This window comes from Glycine soja, chromosome 8, assembly GCF_004193775.1.
Source record: "Glycine soja cultivar W05 chromosome 8, ASM419377v2, whole genome shotgun sequence".
NCBI lineage: Eukaryota > Viridiplantae > Streptophyta > Magnoliopsida > Fabales > Fabaceae > Glycine > Glycine soja.
Window position 1 is genome coordinate 27,630,226 of NC_041009.1, and position 16,330 is coordinate 27,646,555.

Genomic DNA, 16,330 nt, shown 5'->3' on the forward strand with positions numbered 1-16,330 from the left:
CAATCAAATTTGGCGCTGTTGCCGGGGAGCAGTGTCCAAAGGTTCATAATAACTGGCTAGTGTTGTGTTTTTAATTCTTTCGTGTTTTAAGTTTAATTATTAGTATTGTGTTAGTATGTGTGTTAGTGTTGTTTAGTGTCCTGGTATTCTGTGTAGTGTGTGTTCTGTTTTAGTTTTCCTATTAAGCGCTTTCCCTGTTTTAGTTTTGGGTGTTTTGCTGTGAATAGTGTTTTGCGACGGACTTAGCGACCACTTTTGCTTGCGGCAAGACAGAGTAGTAGTAGAAATCAAGTAGAGACGGATTTTAGCGACCACCCATGCTGAATTATTTGAGATTTTTTGTTTTAGTAGCTAGGGTTGTTATTTTTGGCTGAATTTTTTTGTGGTAACTTCTTTTAATCTATATTTTGTGGGAAAAATAGCTAGAGCCTTTAGTTTGGCTAGATTTGAAAGTTCCAAAAAAGTAGCAAATTTTGTGTTTGTCGAAACTTCAAACGGCCATAACTTTTGCTTCGGTTATCAGAATCGCATTTATTATATATGTATTTGGGGTAGAAAAAAATTTCCTACGCCGTGGCAGCCAGCCATAAGGTCTCCATCGTCCAAAAAAAGTGACTCTGTCAAAAGTTTTTTTATTTTTCAAGTTTTATTCACTTATTTTTCTTAACCTACCATTTTTAGCTTCCATAGTTAGACTTTGAATTTTTGCCTGGAATTTTTGGTGCTATCTTCTCATCATTTTATAAGGTTGCTCACAAAATTTCAAGTCATTTGGATATCATTTGAGGGTAGCTGTAGTTCAAACCTGCACCTTTATTTACATGACAAGGCAACTAGTTGTGCATGCTGAATGTAGTGTATGACTAGAGGCAATCCATCTGACTTACAACCCTTTGATCCTGAGATAGATAGGACATTTCATAGATTAGTTAGGCATCATTTTATACCTTTTGATCATCCTGAGCATTCCATTACTAGTGAATCTGTGCATTCTGTTATTGATCATTTTGAACATCCTGATTTTGAGCATTATAATTTTGAGCATTCTGATTCTGAGCATTCTGATTTTGAACATTTTGAGAACATGGCACAACCTCCACCCTGTGATAGGACTCTAAGGGAAATGGCTACACCTGATTTCACCTACAAAAGCTTGTGCATCCAATACCCTGATGAGGATGTCCCATATGTTCTTAAAACTGGATTGATTCATTTGCTTCCAAAGTTTCATGGCCTTGCAGGTGAAGACCCGCACAAACATTTGAAGGAATTTTATATTGTCTGCTCCACCATGAAACCCCCAGATGTCCAAGAGGATCATATATTTCTGAAGGCTTTTCCTCATTCTTTAGAGGGAGTGGCAAAGGACTGGCTGTATTACCTTGCTCCAAGGTCTGTCACGAGCTGGGATGACCTTAAGAGAGTATTCTTAGAAAAACATTTCCCTGCTTCCAGGACCACAACCATCAGGAAGGATATCTCAGGTATTAGACAACTCAGTGGAGAGAGCCTGTATGAATACTGGGAGAGATTTAAAAAACTATGTGCTAGTTGCCCTCACCATCAGATTTCAAAGCAGCTGCTTCTCCAATATTTTTATGAAAGACTCAGTAATATGGAGAAAAGTATGATAGATGCTGCCAGTGGTGGAGCCCTTGGAGACATGACTCCTGCTGAAGCCAAAAATTTAATTGAGAAGATGGCTTCCAACTCCCAGCAGTTTAGCGCCAGAAATTATGCGATAGTCATTAGAGGAGTGCATGAGGTAGCTACAAACTCAGCTGCATCATCTGAAACTAAGAAGCTTGAAGGCAAACTGGACGCATTGGTGAACTTGGTAACCCAGCTGGCCTTGAACCAAAAATCTGTACCTGTCGCAAGGGTCTGTGGTTTGTGCTCCTCTGCTGACCACCATACAGACCTTTGCCCTTCCATGCAGCAACCTGGAGCAATTGAGCAGCCCGAAGCTTATGCTGCAAATATTTACAATAGACCTCCTCAACCTCAGCAGCAAAATCAACCACAGCAGAACAATTATGACCTCTCCAACAACAGATACAACCCTGGATGGAGGAATCACCCTAATCTCAGATGGTCTAGCCCTCAGCAACAACAACAGCAGCCTGCTCCTTCCTTCCAAAATGCTGCTGGCCCAAGCAGACCATACATTCCTCCACCAATCCAACAACAGCAACAGCCCCAGAAACAGTCAACAGTTGAGGCCCCTCCACAACCTTCCCTCGAAGAACTTGTGAGGCAAATGACTATGCAGAACATGCAGTTTCAACAAGAGACCAGAGCCTCCATTCAGAGCTTAACCAATCAGATGGGACAATTGGCTACACAATTGAATCAACAACAGTCCCAGAATTCTGACAAGCTGCCTTCCCAAGCTGTCCAAAATTCCAAAAATGTCAGTGCCATTTCATTGAGGTCGGGAAAGCAGTGTCAAGGACCTCAACCCGTAGCACCTTCCTCATCTGCAAATGAACCTGCCAAACTTCACTCTACTCCAGAAAAAGGTGATGACAAAAATTTACCTAACAATTTCTGTGCAGGTGAATCTTCCATTGGTAATCCTGATTTGCAGAAGCAGCACATCCCTCCTCTTCCATTCCCTCCAAGAGTAGTTTCCAACAAAAAAATGGAAGAGGCAGAGAAAGAGATCTTGGAAACATTCAGAAAAGTAGAGGTAAACATACCTCTGCTGGATGCAATAAAGCAGATTCCAAGATATGCCAAATTCTTGAAAGAGCTGTGCACTAATAAGAGGAAGCTTAAAGGAAGTGAACAAATTAGCATGGGCAGAAATGTCTCCGCATTGATTGGTAAATCTGTTTCCCAAATTCCTGAAAAATGTAAAGATCCAGGTACATTCAGCATACCTTGTATTATAGGGAATAGTAAGTTCGACAATGCCATGCTAGATTTAGGAGCTTCTATTAGTGTTATGCCTTTGTCTATTTTTAATTCTCTATCTCTAGGTCCCTTGCAGTCAACTGATGTGGTAATTCATTTAGCTAATAGAAGTGTTGCCTATCCTGTTGGTTTCATAGAAGATGTCTTAGTTAGAGTTGGTGAACTGATTTTCCTTGTTGATTTTTATATTTTGAATATGGAGGATGGATTTTCTCAAGGATTGGTTCCCATCATTCTAGGCAGACCCTTTATGAAAACTGCTAGAACTAAGATAGATGTTTATGCAGGCACACTATCCATGGAGTTTGGTGATATAACTGTTCATTTTAATATTCTGGATGCTATGAAATACCCATCTGAAGATCTTTCTGTATTTCGTGCTGAAATAATTGACCATGTTGTTGATGAATACATGACTGATCTTTACTCTAATCTGCATGCCTCTCACTCTTCATGCATTGAGTCTGAAATTGTACTTGATCATATGTCTGAATTTGATGCTGAGAGTGAATATGAAAGTGATATTAATTGCATGTCTGGTGGTGGTATTTTACCTCTTGAGATTTATTTTATTGAGTCAGATAGGACTAACCATGTTTCAGGAAGTACACATACCTCTGACTTTCTTTATGAGGTACAGGCTGAGAAACCATCTCCTTCTACCACTATCCAGCCAACCGCACCAGAATTGAAGCCTCTGCCATCAAATTTAAAATACGCTTACTTGGATGATAGCAAAAGTTTTCCAGTGATTATATCTGCCTCCCTTGCTGATGAGCAAGAGGAGAAGTTGTTGTCTGTTCTCAAGAAGCATAAGAAGGCTATAGGCTGGACCCTGGCGGACATTCCTAGTATTAGCCCATCCACATGTATGCATCGAATAAATTTAGAGGATGGAGCTAAACCAGTAAGACAGCCACAGAGAAGACTCAACCCGGTGATTCTTGATGTAGTGAAGAAGGAGATAACCAAGCTTTTGCAAGCTGGAATCATTTATCCTATCTCTGACAGCCAATGGGTGAGTCCCGTCCAGGTAGTCCCAAGGAAGACCGGCCTCACAGTGATAAAAAATTAGAAGGAGGAGTTGATTCCTACTCGGGTGCAGAACAGTTGGAGAGTCTGCATTGACTATAGGAGGCTGAACCAAGTTACCAAAAAGGACCATTTTCCCCTGCCATTCATTGACCAGATGCTTGAGCGCCTGGCAGGTAAATCTCACTACTGTTTCCTTGATGGTTTTTCTGGTTATATGCAAATTGCTATTGCTCCTGAGGATCAAGAAAAGACCACATTCACCTGCCCCTTCGGCACTTTTGCCTATAGGAGGATGCCTTTCAGCCTGTGCAATGCCCTTGGTACCTTCCAGTGGTGCATGATTAGTATTTTCAGTGATTTCTTAGAAAATTGCATAGAGGTGTTTATGGATGATTTCACTGTGTATGGATCCTCTTTTGATGGTTGTTTGGATAGTTTGGAAAAAGTTTTGAATAGATGTATTGAAACTAACCTTGTTCTAAATTTTGAAAAATGTCATTTTATGGTTGAGCAAGGTATAGTTTTAGGCCACATTATTTCCAATAAGGGTATTGAAGTAGATCCTGCAAAAATTTCTGTTATTTCACAATTGCCTTACCCCTCTTGTGTGCGAGAGGTGCGATCTTTTCTTGGTCATGCAAGATTCTACAGATGCTTTATAAGGGATTTTAGCAAAGTAGCCCTTCCACTTTCCAACTTGTTGCAAAAGGAGGTGGAGTTTGACTTTAATGACAGATGCAAAGAGGCTTTTGATTGCCTCAAAAGAGCGCTGACTACCACCCCCATCATCCAGGCACCCGATTGGACAGCCCCTTTTGAGCTTATGTGTGATGCATCAAATTATGCATTGGGGGCTGTCCTTGCTCAGAAAATTGATAAATTGCCTAGGGTGATATACTATGCTTCTAGGACTTTAGATGCTGCCCAAGCGAATTATACTACTACTGAGAAAGAGCTTCTAGCCATAGTTTTTGCTCTTGAAAAATTTTGATCTTATTTGCTTGGTACCCGCATTATTGTTTATACTGACCATGCAGCTCTAAAGTACTTGTTGAAGAAGATTGATTCTAAGCCTAGGTTGATCCGATGGATGCTCTGGCTCCAAGAGTTTGACTTGGAGATCCGTGATAGGAGCGGAGCACAAAATTTAGTTGTTGATCATTTGAGTCGGATCAAACATGTAACGGATGCGGATACACCCATTCGGGATGATTTCCCGGATGATCATTTGTATATATTGTATAGTATTTCTGAGTCTCTTTCTACTCCTTGGTTTGCTAACATTGTCAATTATTTAGTTGCTTCTGTTTTTCCTCCCTTAGCATCTAAGGCCCAAAAAGATAGAATTAAAAGTGATGCTAAGCATTTTATTTGGGATGACCCCTACTTGTGGAAATTGTGTAGTGATTAGGTCATTAGACGGTGCATTCCAAATCATGAGACTGACTCAGTCCTGCAGTTATGCCATTCTTCCGCACCGGGAGGTCATCTGGGTGTTCAAAGGACAGCTAGCAAAGTGCTTGATTGTGGTTTTTATTGGCCCACCATCTTTAAAGATGCGTGGAAGATCTGCAGTACTTGTGAGCAGTGTCAAAGAGCAGGAAATACACTTGCATGGCGACAACAAATGCCTCAGCAACCTATGCTATTCTGTGAGGTGTTTGATGTCTGGGGTATAGATTTCATGGGCCCTTTTCCTGTCTCTTTTGGTTATGTTTACATTCTCCTTGCAGTTGACTATGTTTCAAAATGGGTGGAAGCGAAGCCCACTAGAACTAATGATGCTAAAGTTGTAGCAGATTTTGTCAGGTCTAATCTGTTTTGCAGGTTTGGAGTACCTAAAGCAATTGTTAGTGATCAAGGAACCCATTTTTGCAACAGAACAATGCATGCCCTGCTTAAAAAGTACAGGGTGGTACACAGGGTATCCACACCATACCACCCCCAGGCTAATGGACAGGCAGAAATTTCTAACAGGGAGATCAAGAGAATTTTAGAGAAGATTGTGCAGCCAAGCAGGAAAGATTGGAGTACCAGGCTTGATGATGCTCTCTGGGCACATCGGACTGCCTACAAAGCACCCATAGGAATGTCTCCTTATCGGGTTGTCTTTGGAAAGGCATGTCATCTTCCAGTGGAAATTGAGCACAAAGCATGCTGGGCAGTGAAGACTTGCAACTTCTCTATGGATCAAGCTGGTGAGGAAAGAAAGTTGCAACTGAGTGAGTTAGATGAAATCCGCCTAGAAGCCTACGAGAATGCCAAGTTCTACAAAGAAAAGACCAAGAAGTTCCATGATAGCATGATAGTTAAGAAGGACTTCATGGTTGGCCAAAAAGTGCTATTGTATAATTCTAGGCTTGGACTCATGAGTGGTAAGTTGAGGTCTAAGTGGATTGGTCCTTTTGTTGTTACTAATGTTTTTCCTTTTGTTGAGATCAAAAGCGACTCCACAAACAAGAGCTTCAAGGTCAACGGACATCGACTTAAGCCATTCCTCACGAACCCTTCTTTAGTGGACGTAGTGGTGGAAGAGACTTCCTTACTCCACCCTACTCTTCCTTCACCAAGAGTTAGGTAGTTCTTCTTTTCCTATCTCCTTCTTTGCTTTTATTACACTTGTCCAATTCTATTTGATGGTTTAATTGTTTTAATCTTTTAATTGTGCTACATTGAGGACAATGTGTTGTTTAAGTATGGGGGGGGGGGGGGGGGAGTGTTCTTTGGTTTTCCTAGTTTTGTCGGTTTTGTTAATTTGTTAGTTGTGTTAATTTGTTAATGTTGTTAGTTTCGTCGGATTTCTAGTTTAATATTTTGGGTCAATTCTGTGTGCATGTACGAATTTGCATGTTTTTCTTTGAATTATAGGATATGTTCAAGAAATGGGTAATTGTTTTGAAAATAAAAGTTTTTGACATTTTGTGACTTGAAATCTTTGATTCTCCTCTACATGTCATGATAGTTTTGAAAGCTCAATTTGAAAGTGATGAGTTTACCTTTGTGAGAATTTGAGCCATCCATCATCATAATCATTTGGTGTGTTTTGCCCCATTGATTGCTTGCACAATAGCCTTGGCTTGATTCTTGTTGATGCTTCCTAATTCACATGCATATTTGGAAATGATTGAGGCAATTTTGTTCTTATAAGCTTCTAGCCAAATGGACTTACCTTGACTTAATTCCTTTGATAGCCATTTTGAGCCTTGTTTCCCTTTCCTTGTTTTGAAGCTCACTACAAGCCTTAAGTGAAAAACCATGATATCACCATATCCTTAAGGAATTTTGGAGCTTTGGAATTGTTTTGGGAATAAGTTCAGGGGGTTTTATTTCATTGGATAACATGTTTTGTTGGCCATGCTTCATGATATATTTTGAGCCATACTTGATGTACATTGCATATTGGTTAAATGTTGGACATGCTGAATGAGATGCTGTTTCTCAAAGGCTACAGAGTAAAAAAAAATAAAAAAATAAAAAAATAAATAAAAATTCGAAAAAGAAAAAGAAAAGCAGTAAAGTTGAGTGAATAAGATCTTAAATGACAAAAGAATGATGAGGCTCTTGGTTCTACTCTTTATGTTTAAATTTTATCTTTACTTCTTTTTATTTTCTTATTTTTTTCTTAATATGCACTTATTCCCCATTGCTCCTCTATTCCTTTGGGATTCAGCCACTTATTCCATATTTTTCCATACCTTGTCCTTGGCCCCATTACAACCTTAAAAGACCTTTTGATCCTCATGTGCTTGTGTTTATGGGTTGATTGTCAATTTTAGAATCTTGCCAAGTTTATGTGGTGTTTGTTTTCATAGGTGCTTTGAGGGTAAATAGTAGCCTAGACACTTGAGAGATAGAGTGTATATCTTGTGAGGCTTTATCACTTTTCATTCTTGAGCTGATTAACTATTTTGCCATGATTGGGTTGCTTGGATGATTTTCATGAATGTCTTGACTTTTCGGATCTCCTTATGTTAGATGTTACCCATTCCTTTCATTCCTTGATGTTCATTGAGAAATATGTGAATGTTTTCGTTTGTCTCTCTTTGAATATCCGTGGATTTTTTTCTTTGTTTCATTTTGCCCAGGAGTGCAAAAGGTTAAGTATGGGGGGTTTTGATGTTCCATCATTTTCTTCTATTTTCTAAACCCTTTTTGCACCAATTTAATTACTGATTGGTCTTAATTGTCAATTAATTAGGCAGTTTTATTATTTGGGCTCATTTAGATAATTTGATGTTTTTAATCTAATTTCATGAATTAATGAAACATTGGGCTTAATCCGGATTTTGGTTGTGGACTTGAAGAGGGCAAATAAAGAAGCGCTTACCTCAGTTAATTTCTAATTAGGAAATTTTGCAATTTTATTTTATGTGGTTTAGTGTTTATTTCGTTTTGGGCCAGAGTATTGTAATAGGGCCCAGTGACTTTGAGTGACTCTTTTTTAAATAGCAGCCTTGGGATTCGTGCAAGGCTATTCTGTTATGCCATTCATTATTCAGAGCTTTGTTTAGGGTTTTACGTTTTTCTGCTTGGATGCTACTGTTCACGTAATGCAATCTTCCATTTCCTGCTTCTAATTACAATTTCGTTCTTGTTTCTTCTTCTACTTTCATTTACGTTTCTGTTTTCATTTTCGTTTCTGTCTCATTTACGTTTCTGTTTATTTACGTTTCATTTACGTTTTTTGTTTGAATCCATGGAAGGCTAAATATTCTGGTGTTGTTTCCTTTTGAGGATGAAGCCCAACTCTCTTTGAGGTTTCGTTTATAATGTGGTTCCCTGGCAGTTTTCCCTTCACCAGTTAACTCAAATTCAAGAACATTAATCAGTGCACGCTTCGTGTTCGATTAATTGCCTCTGAGCCTAACTTGCGTTCATGCTTAATGGACGAAGGGCTAACTGGTGTATGTGGTGCCTAATCACGTATTGACAACCCTAAGTTGATTTTCGCTTAGTAAATTGAAATAGGGTTGGACTAAGTGGTTAACTGTTAGTGACAAATTCTCCATAACCCAGGATAAGAGAATGGCTTCTGAATCAGAGGAAACAACCCATTTTTAATATCATTAGTTTCGTATTCCAATTTACTTGTTCTGCTCCTTAAATCACAAAACAAACAAACCCCCCCAATCGTTACTACTGCAAGTATATTATGAACATTTGGTTTATCATTGATCGTTGGGAAACGACCTAGGATCACTTCCTAGTTACTGTATTTTCATGTTTATTTGATTCGGGTACGGCCTCGATCATGGTGCCTCTAATGCTGAAGTGGAAGGGGCCTCAGGTCTCTTCCCTCTGGCTTTCCTGGGTCCTCTAAAAAGTTATTGTTGGATCATCCAGAGTCCAACATTTCTTCTTAATGTAAGCCAAATTAATGGGAGGACTCAGGCTCTCCAAGGATCTAAAGTCAGACTGAACTCCCCTAGCCTTACATAAAGCTATAATTAAGGTCAGAAATCCAAGTCTGGATGTTTCATGCTCAGCAGTGAGGGATATCTAGTGGGAAATGAGGTATCCCACATTCAAATCCATCTTCATAATAATGCCATAAATGAGTCTGGCCTTGTCAAGAGTGACATCAGAAGTATGGGAGGTGGGAATCAAGTTAGAGAAGGAAAGAACACTCCATGTCTGAGCTAAGGTGGTCATGTTCTTGCTCAAAATCTTCAGGGGCTACCCATCAGCATTAAGCTTGAATCCCCTCCCCGGGATACAGAGCTTAGCAGCTAACTCCTGAGGATCAGGCCTCAGGAGTGCAAATTTGGAATAAGCACAGAGTGATTCCCCCTCTTCCACAATAATAGGGGTTTTCAAGAAAGTATTAAGCGTATCCTCATCAAATTTAATCTGATGACCTCACCCTCACCTGCTTAGGTGATTTGTCCTTGGGGTCATAGAGGTTGGCGTAGAATTCCTTCACAATGGCAACATCAATGTTGCCATCCCCAAAGTCAGTCAACTCCTCGTCCCAGTGGTGTCTTTCAAGTTCCTCCTTGAACTCATCAAATTTTGTATAATAGACCACCACGTTCCTCTCTGGCAGAAGCTTCCTAGGCACAATAATGTCTGTATATCTTTCCCAAGCCTCTTGGGAAGTAAATCTTGATCTATCAAATCTAACTTGTGTGGGTGTAGATGGTGACTTTCTTTTCCTAGAAGTCATCTGCAAAATATAAGACAAAACACACAAGATTAGCACATGTTTATTCTCAAGAAAATAGAAAAATTAAACTAAAAATAGAGCTAGGTGCTTAGTGCAGCATGCTGGCGCTTAGCGCGCCTTATGGAATTAACACAAGCGCTAAGCGTAGCAAGCTGGTGCTTAGCTTGAGGACACAAAAAACATTTTTTTCTGCATAATAGGCTTAGCGCACAGGGGCGCTTAGCCTAAGTCTACAATTTTTAGAAACAGTAAAGGACTGAGGCTTAGCACCACATGCTGGCACTTAGCTCAGCCTCAACAGAGAGACACTGAGGCTTAGCGCATAGGCACGCTTAGCCTTATTACAAAGGTTAAAGAAACAAAACCTAAGTGGTGCTTAGCTCAGCAAGCTGGGCTTAGCGCCTGAACTACACTGGGTATCTCAGTATACCGTTGACGCTTAGCGCACAGGTGTGCTTAGCGTCTACATCGTTTTGGTTCAATAGCTAAAATGAATGCGCTTAGCATGACATGGTCTGCTTAGCGTGATCATAAGAAATCTAAAAAAATTTAACAGTTGTGATGAACCGGCTAAGCGTAGCAGGCATGCTTAGCGCGTTCATCGTGAATCCCAGAAGATACTCAGGGGTTTTCACCCCCTTTTTAACCACATTGCCCCTAATGGGCTTCTAAACTACCTAAGGTCCTAAAATACCTAACCCTAACTAAGTAACTTAACACAACAGTAATGCTAAATAAGAAAACATAAATCCTATATCCTAAGGTGATGCAATCCTATCCCGCAAGGGCATTGGGTAGAAGACTCCAAGTAGATTGGGCTAGAGATCCAAGGGAAGGCCCTAGGGTTCTCATGAGCCTTAGGGTAGATTTCGAGCCCATGGGCTAAGTATGAGCCCTCTTATCTTTGTAAATATTAGAATAGGTTTTTCCTTCGTTTGGGCCTTGTATTTTGGCCATTCTAGTAGTATAAGGTTTTAGCCTTGTATTTCGGGCCATTTTGAGTAGTCTTTGTAGTAAGGACTTTTTTTGTATTTTCATGTTTTTTGTCATGGGGGTGAGCTTAGCTATTATAGGGGGTGTGTAGCTAAGTTCTAGCTTCTCATCTCAAGGAGGTGAGCTTAGCTATTAGAGAGGTATGTGTAGCTAAGCTCTAGCTTCATTAGGAATCTTCTTAAGGAAGCTTCTCAAGGAGGTGAGCTTAGTTATGAAAGGTGTGTATGTAGCTAAGCTCTAGCTTCTCAAGGAAGTTTCTCTAAGAAGCTTCTCAAGGAAGTTTTCTCAAGAAAGCTTCTCAAGGAAGCTACCTAGTCTATAAATAGAAGCATGTGTAACACTTGTTGTAACTTTGATGAATGAGAGTCTTGTGAGACATACTTCAAAGTTCCACTTCTCTACCTCTTTTATTCCTTCAATTTCGTGCTCCCCCCTCTCTCTTTCTCTCCCTCTTTCTTTTCCTCCATTGAAGCATTCTCTCCAAGCTTCTTATCCAAGGCTCATCTTGGTGGTGAAGCTCCTTCTTCCATGGCTTATTCCCTAGTGGATGGCGCCTCCTCTCACCACTTCTCCTTTGTCTTCCGCTGCATCTCCATGGTGAGAAATCACCATTAAAGGACCTCATTGAAGCTCAAAGATCCAGCCTCAATAGAAGCCCCACAAGCAAGTTTCCATCAAGTGGTAATCAGAGCACAAGAGCTTCAAGTAGGTGCTCCTTAAACCTCCATTAATTTTTTGCTTTACCTTCTCTTCCATTGTTTTTTCTTCATTTTTTTCTCCATGTATCTCCTCAAATGTCTTGTGCTAAATGCTGTTAACATGATTCTTTAGCGTTTTCACCGATTAAACTAGTTATAGAAGCTAGATTTTATTTTCTATGGTTCAAATTTCTTGTTCTTGAACCATGGATTGCGTTGAATTTAGGTTCCTTTGAGTTTTGTCTTGTTATTTTTTGTGGCTGAAACCTAAACCATAAAATTCTTAAAAAAATATTAAAGTAGAATAAAACCTAAAAAATCTAGAGTGACTTGTTCACCTATTGTAGTTTTGTCATAGAAGTCATGTCTAGTCATGAAACTTGTCACATAAGATTTCTTATGTTGTGCTGGATTTTATTTTCTTGTTTCTTTGTCTAACTCATTTTCTCATGAGTGTATCAAATTCTTTTAGCCTATTATTTGATTTGAGTCAAATCTTTCAAGTTAATTAGCCCTTAACATGTTCATGCAAAATTCTTAGACAGTCTTTGATTGTGAACCTTTTCTTGAACTTTTAGGTTTCCTTATGATTGTGCCTATTGTGAATTTGAGTTTAGGTGATTGAATTGCTGGCTGAAATGTTGATCCTAAGTGAATATTGAACTCCTAAAAATGTGGTAAACAATCCTAGTGAGTTCAACATACATAGGAAGGTTGAAAGTAAGCCCAAGGCAATCAATATACCATGCTTAAAAAACAAAATCGCTGGTGCTGGCAGCTTGGACATACAAACTTGTAAAAATTACAGAGAATTTGTTACTTCAAATTTTGAGCTGAAATTTTTACTGAATTTTATATACATCTGGAAAAAAGTTAGAAAAAAAGAAACAAGTGATTTGGATGAAAGGAAAAATACGAAAAATCACACAAGTTGGCAGGAAAATCAGTATTCAGGAAAAAAAAAATGAAAGGGAAGTGTGCTTGTTGTTTTGGCTCAAAATTTATTCTATAATTGGTGCCTATGTTATACCAATCTTAGTTCCGAAATTTCAATTGAAAATTAGTGTGAAGACAAGTGCCATAGCTAGAGGTTTTTTTGAGTCTTTTTTTTCAGTTTTTTTACTCTACTCTAGAGCCATTCTAAGTTTCTCTTTGAGTCCTAGCTTGCTTCTATGTCCTTTTCATTGCTTTAATTGTTAAATAATCCTTGAAAAATTGTCTTGTTAAAACTCCATTGGTTTAGCTTTCGTTTCATTTTTTTTTGGTCTTTGGTTATTGTTTGTCTCTTTGTTTCCTTGTTTGTGGGTTGCCATATAGGGAATTGGAAAGAGGATTGGTGCCATCCCTTGAAGAATTTGAGTCAAGAAAAAAGGGCCAACCACCTTAAGAGCTATTGGACTAAGAAGAATTCCAAATTGAGTGAATCACCAAAGAGAGAACACCCACCAAAATTGAGGACCATTTTGTAATTTTGTAATTTGCAATTCACTTACCTTCATTGCTTTCAAGTTTTGTAACTAAAAGGCCTTTCATTGGAAGTGTGTCGAGAGCCTCCAATAGGTTACCAAACTTCCATTTGTGTATAATAATTTTTGGCAATTTTTCCTTAGGATAGTGAGTGTTTTGTTGGGAACCTTGAATGTGGTCATCCAAACACTCTTAGGATTCGCCTAGTTTTCATTTCTTGACAAACCGCCTAGATAGCTTTCCTTTTACCAATTAGTTGTTTACCTTATCTTTCACACCTCTTTTAGTGTTTATTTGGCTAGTTTCAACCATAGTTTCTTTTACCTTTTGTTTTCAAACCTCTAACAAGATAGAACCATAACTTAGGAACCAACATGAGTCATCATTCATCTAGTGTTAATGGCGAGGGTACTAGTCATAAAGACCCTTTGTCTAGAATCTAAGATGAGTTGAGTTCCCTCAAGTTATGGAAATAAAAACAAGAGAGAAAAGAAAAAGGAAAAAAAAAGAGTGGAAGAAATAAATCAAGATGAAAAAAAGAAAATAAGAGAGGAAGAAAGAAGAAAAATAATGAAAGAAATGAAAAGAGAAAAACATGCCTCCTATAGTAGTTGGGGATGGTATGATGAATGTTTTGAGTGGTGCAACCCTCTTTTGTAAAATCACTCGTACACCTAACATCTTCATGGTGTGTGTACATAGGGATCCATTAGGTAGGTTTGTTCTTATTTTTAGTTTCAATACAAACTTAGGTACTCATATGGGATACCTTAGGTTTGTCATACTTTTTGGTAGGAATAATCAATATGAAAATATAGAAAAAATGTATGTTTTATTGCGTTACTTTTCTTAATTTTTCAAATAGTGATCAAGGGGTTCCCATGAACCCTAAGAGAATAAAGGTCATTCCTGAGTGGCCCACTCCACCAAGTATAAGAAAAATTTGGGGCTTCCATGACATAACAAACTTTTACAAAAGGTTTGTCCCATATTTTTCTATACTTGTAGCAACACTCATTGAGTTGGTGAGAAACCATGTTCCTTCATGGGAAGATGCCCAGGAAATGGGTTTTCAGACCTTACCTTACTTCAACATACCAAACACCACTAATACATATGTTTTTGTTCTTTTTACAGGTGTTGAGGGAAGGAGCCCAGAGTATGAAGAACCTCGGGATTTGAGGTCAAATCCTTTCCAAGGTGGAGGGAATGATGCAATCCTATCCCGCAAGGGCATTGGGTAGAAGACTCCAAGTAGATTGGGCTAGAGATCCAAGGGAAGGCCCTAGGGTTCTCATGAGCCTTAGGGTAGATTTCGAGCCCATGGGCTAAGTATGAGCCCTCTTATCTTTGTAAATATTAGAATAGGTTTTTTCTTCGTTTGGGCCTTGTATTTTGGCCATTCTAGTAGTATAAGGTTTTAGCCTTGTATTTCGGGCCATTTTGAGTAGTCTTTGTAGTAAGGACTTTTTTTTGTATTTTCATGTTTTTTGTCATGGGGGTGAGCTTATCTATTATAGGGGGTGTGTAGCTAAGTTCTAGCTTCTCATCTCAAGGAGGTGAGCTTAGCTATTAGAGAGGTATGTGTAGCTAAGCTCTAGCTTCCTTAGGAATCTTCTTAAGGAAGCTTCTCAAGGAGGTGAGCTTAGTTATGAGAGGGGTGTATGTAGCTAAGCTCTAGCTTCTCAAGGAAGTTTTCTCTAAGAAGCTTCTCAAGGAAGTTTTCTCAAGAAAGCTTCTCAAGGAAGCTACCTAGTCTATAAATAGAAGCATGTGTAACACTTGTTGTAACTTTGATGAATGAGAGTCTTGTGAGACATACTTCAAAGTTCCAATTATCTACCTCTTTTATTCCTTCAATTTCGTGCTCCCCCCTCTCTCTTTCTCTCCCTCTTTCTTTTCCTCCATTGAAGCATTCTCTCCAAGCTTCTTATCCAAGGCTCATCTTGATGGTGAAGCTCCTTCTTCCATGGCTTATTCCCTAGTGGATGGCGCCTCCTCTCACCTTTTCTCCTTTGTCTTCCGCTGCATCTCCATGGTGAAAAATCACCATTGAAGGACCTCATTGAAGCTCAAAGATCCAGCCTCCATAGAAGCTCCACAAGCAAGCTTCCATCATAAGGTGTGAAGAATGAAATACAAAGCAAAAGAAATCAAGAGAGTTACTTGGATTATGTAATGCAGAGTGTGAAGAAGCAAGGGATGCAGAGGGGCTGATAAGCACATAGTAGAAACAGAAATATGCTCAGAGATGAGAGAGTGCAGAGGTTTGGGTGCCAAGGTAGCAACCCAAGTGCCTCTGCCTCTACTTTTTAAAAGTTGAAATTTGTATGGTGCGCTTAGCGCGCAGCTGCGCTTAGCGTGCCAACATGACATTTGAGTTTAAAACACTGGCGCTTAGCCTAGCCTCGCGCTAAGCCCAACTCGAAGTTGTAACTTCTAGTAAGCATTTGGGGCTTAGCGTAGCAGCGGGGATTAGCACTTTCTGCAACACCAAAATTCTTTCCGCAACATGTGCTTAGCCTGAGATGCGAGGCTTAGCATACATCAAGCTTCAACTTACAGTGAGTGATTCAGGCTTAGCGCCACTACATGCGCTAAGCGCACTTCCAATGACTTTAAAACAAAATGATGTTGGCGCTTAGTGCATCCTTCCCTGCTAAGCCTAGCTTGATAGCTCATCTTACAGAATGAATCTGGGGCTTAGCACATGATGGGTTGCTTAGCGCAACTATAATAAATTTTCACAGAGAGGAAGTGGCGCTTAGTGCACCATCCACGCTAAGCCCACTGCTTAAAGTGCAACTTACAGTGAAGATTTTGGGCTTAGCACAGCGATGTGTTCTTAGCTGAACCATTTAGCCAATCAATCAGGGGTCTTTGTGCCTAGCGCAAGCAAGCTCAGCTTAGCGTGTGAAGAGATGGCGCTTAGCGCAAAGTTTGCACTTAGCGAATAAGCAAACTGAAAATTTTCTGAGTCATTTTCTGCTTATCTCTTCACACATAATTTTAACGACCCTTTTTGTTCATTACTAAACAAGCTAAAATCAAT

General features: G+C 39.4%; 1 non-coding gene across 1 annotated transcript; it reads right to left on the bottom strand.

Annotated features, from left to right (window-relative positions):
- Positions 1–1,462: 1,462 nt before the first annotated feature.
- LOC114424864 lies at positions 1,463–1,569 on the bottom strand. Its single transcript, XR_003669154.1, has one exon. It is a non-coding gene; the product is annotated as a small nucleolar RNA R71 (small nucleolar RNA).
- Between the last annotated feature and the right edge of the window lie 14,761 nt (positions 1,570–16,330).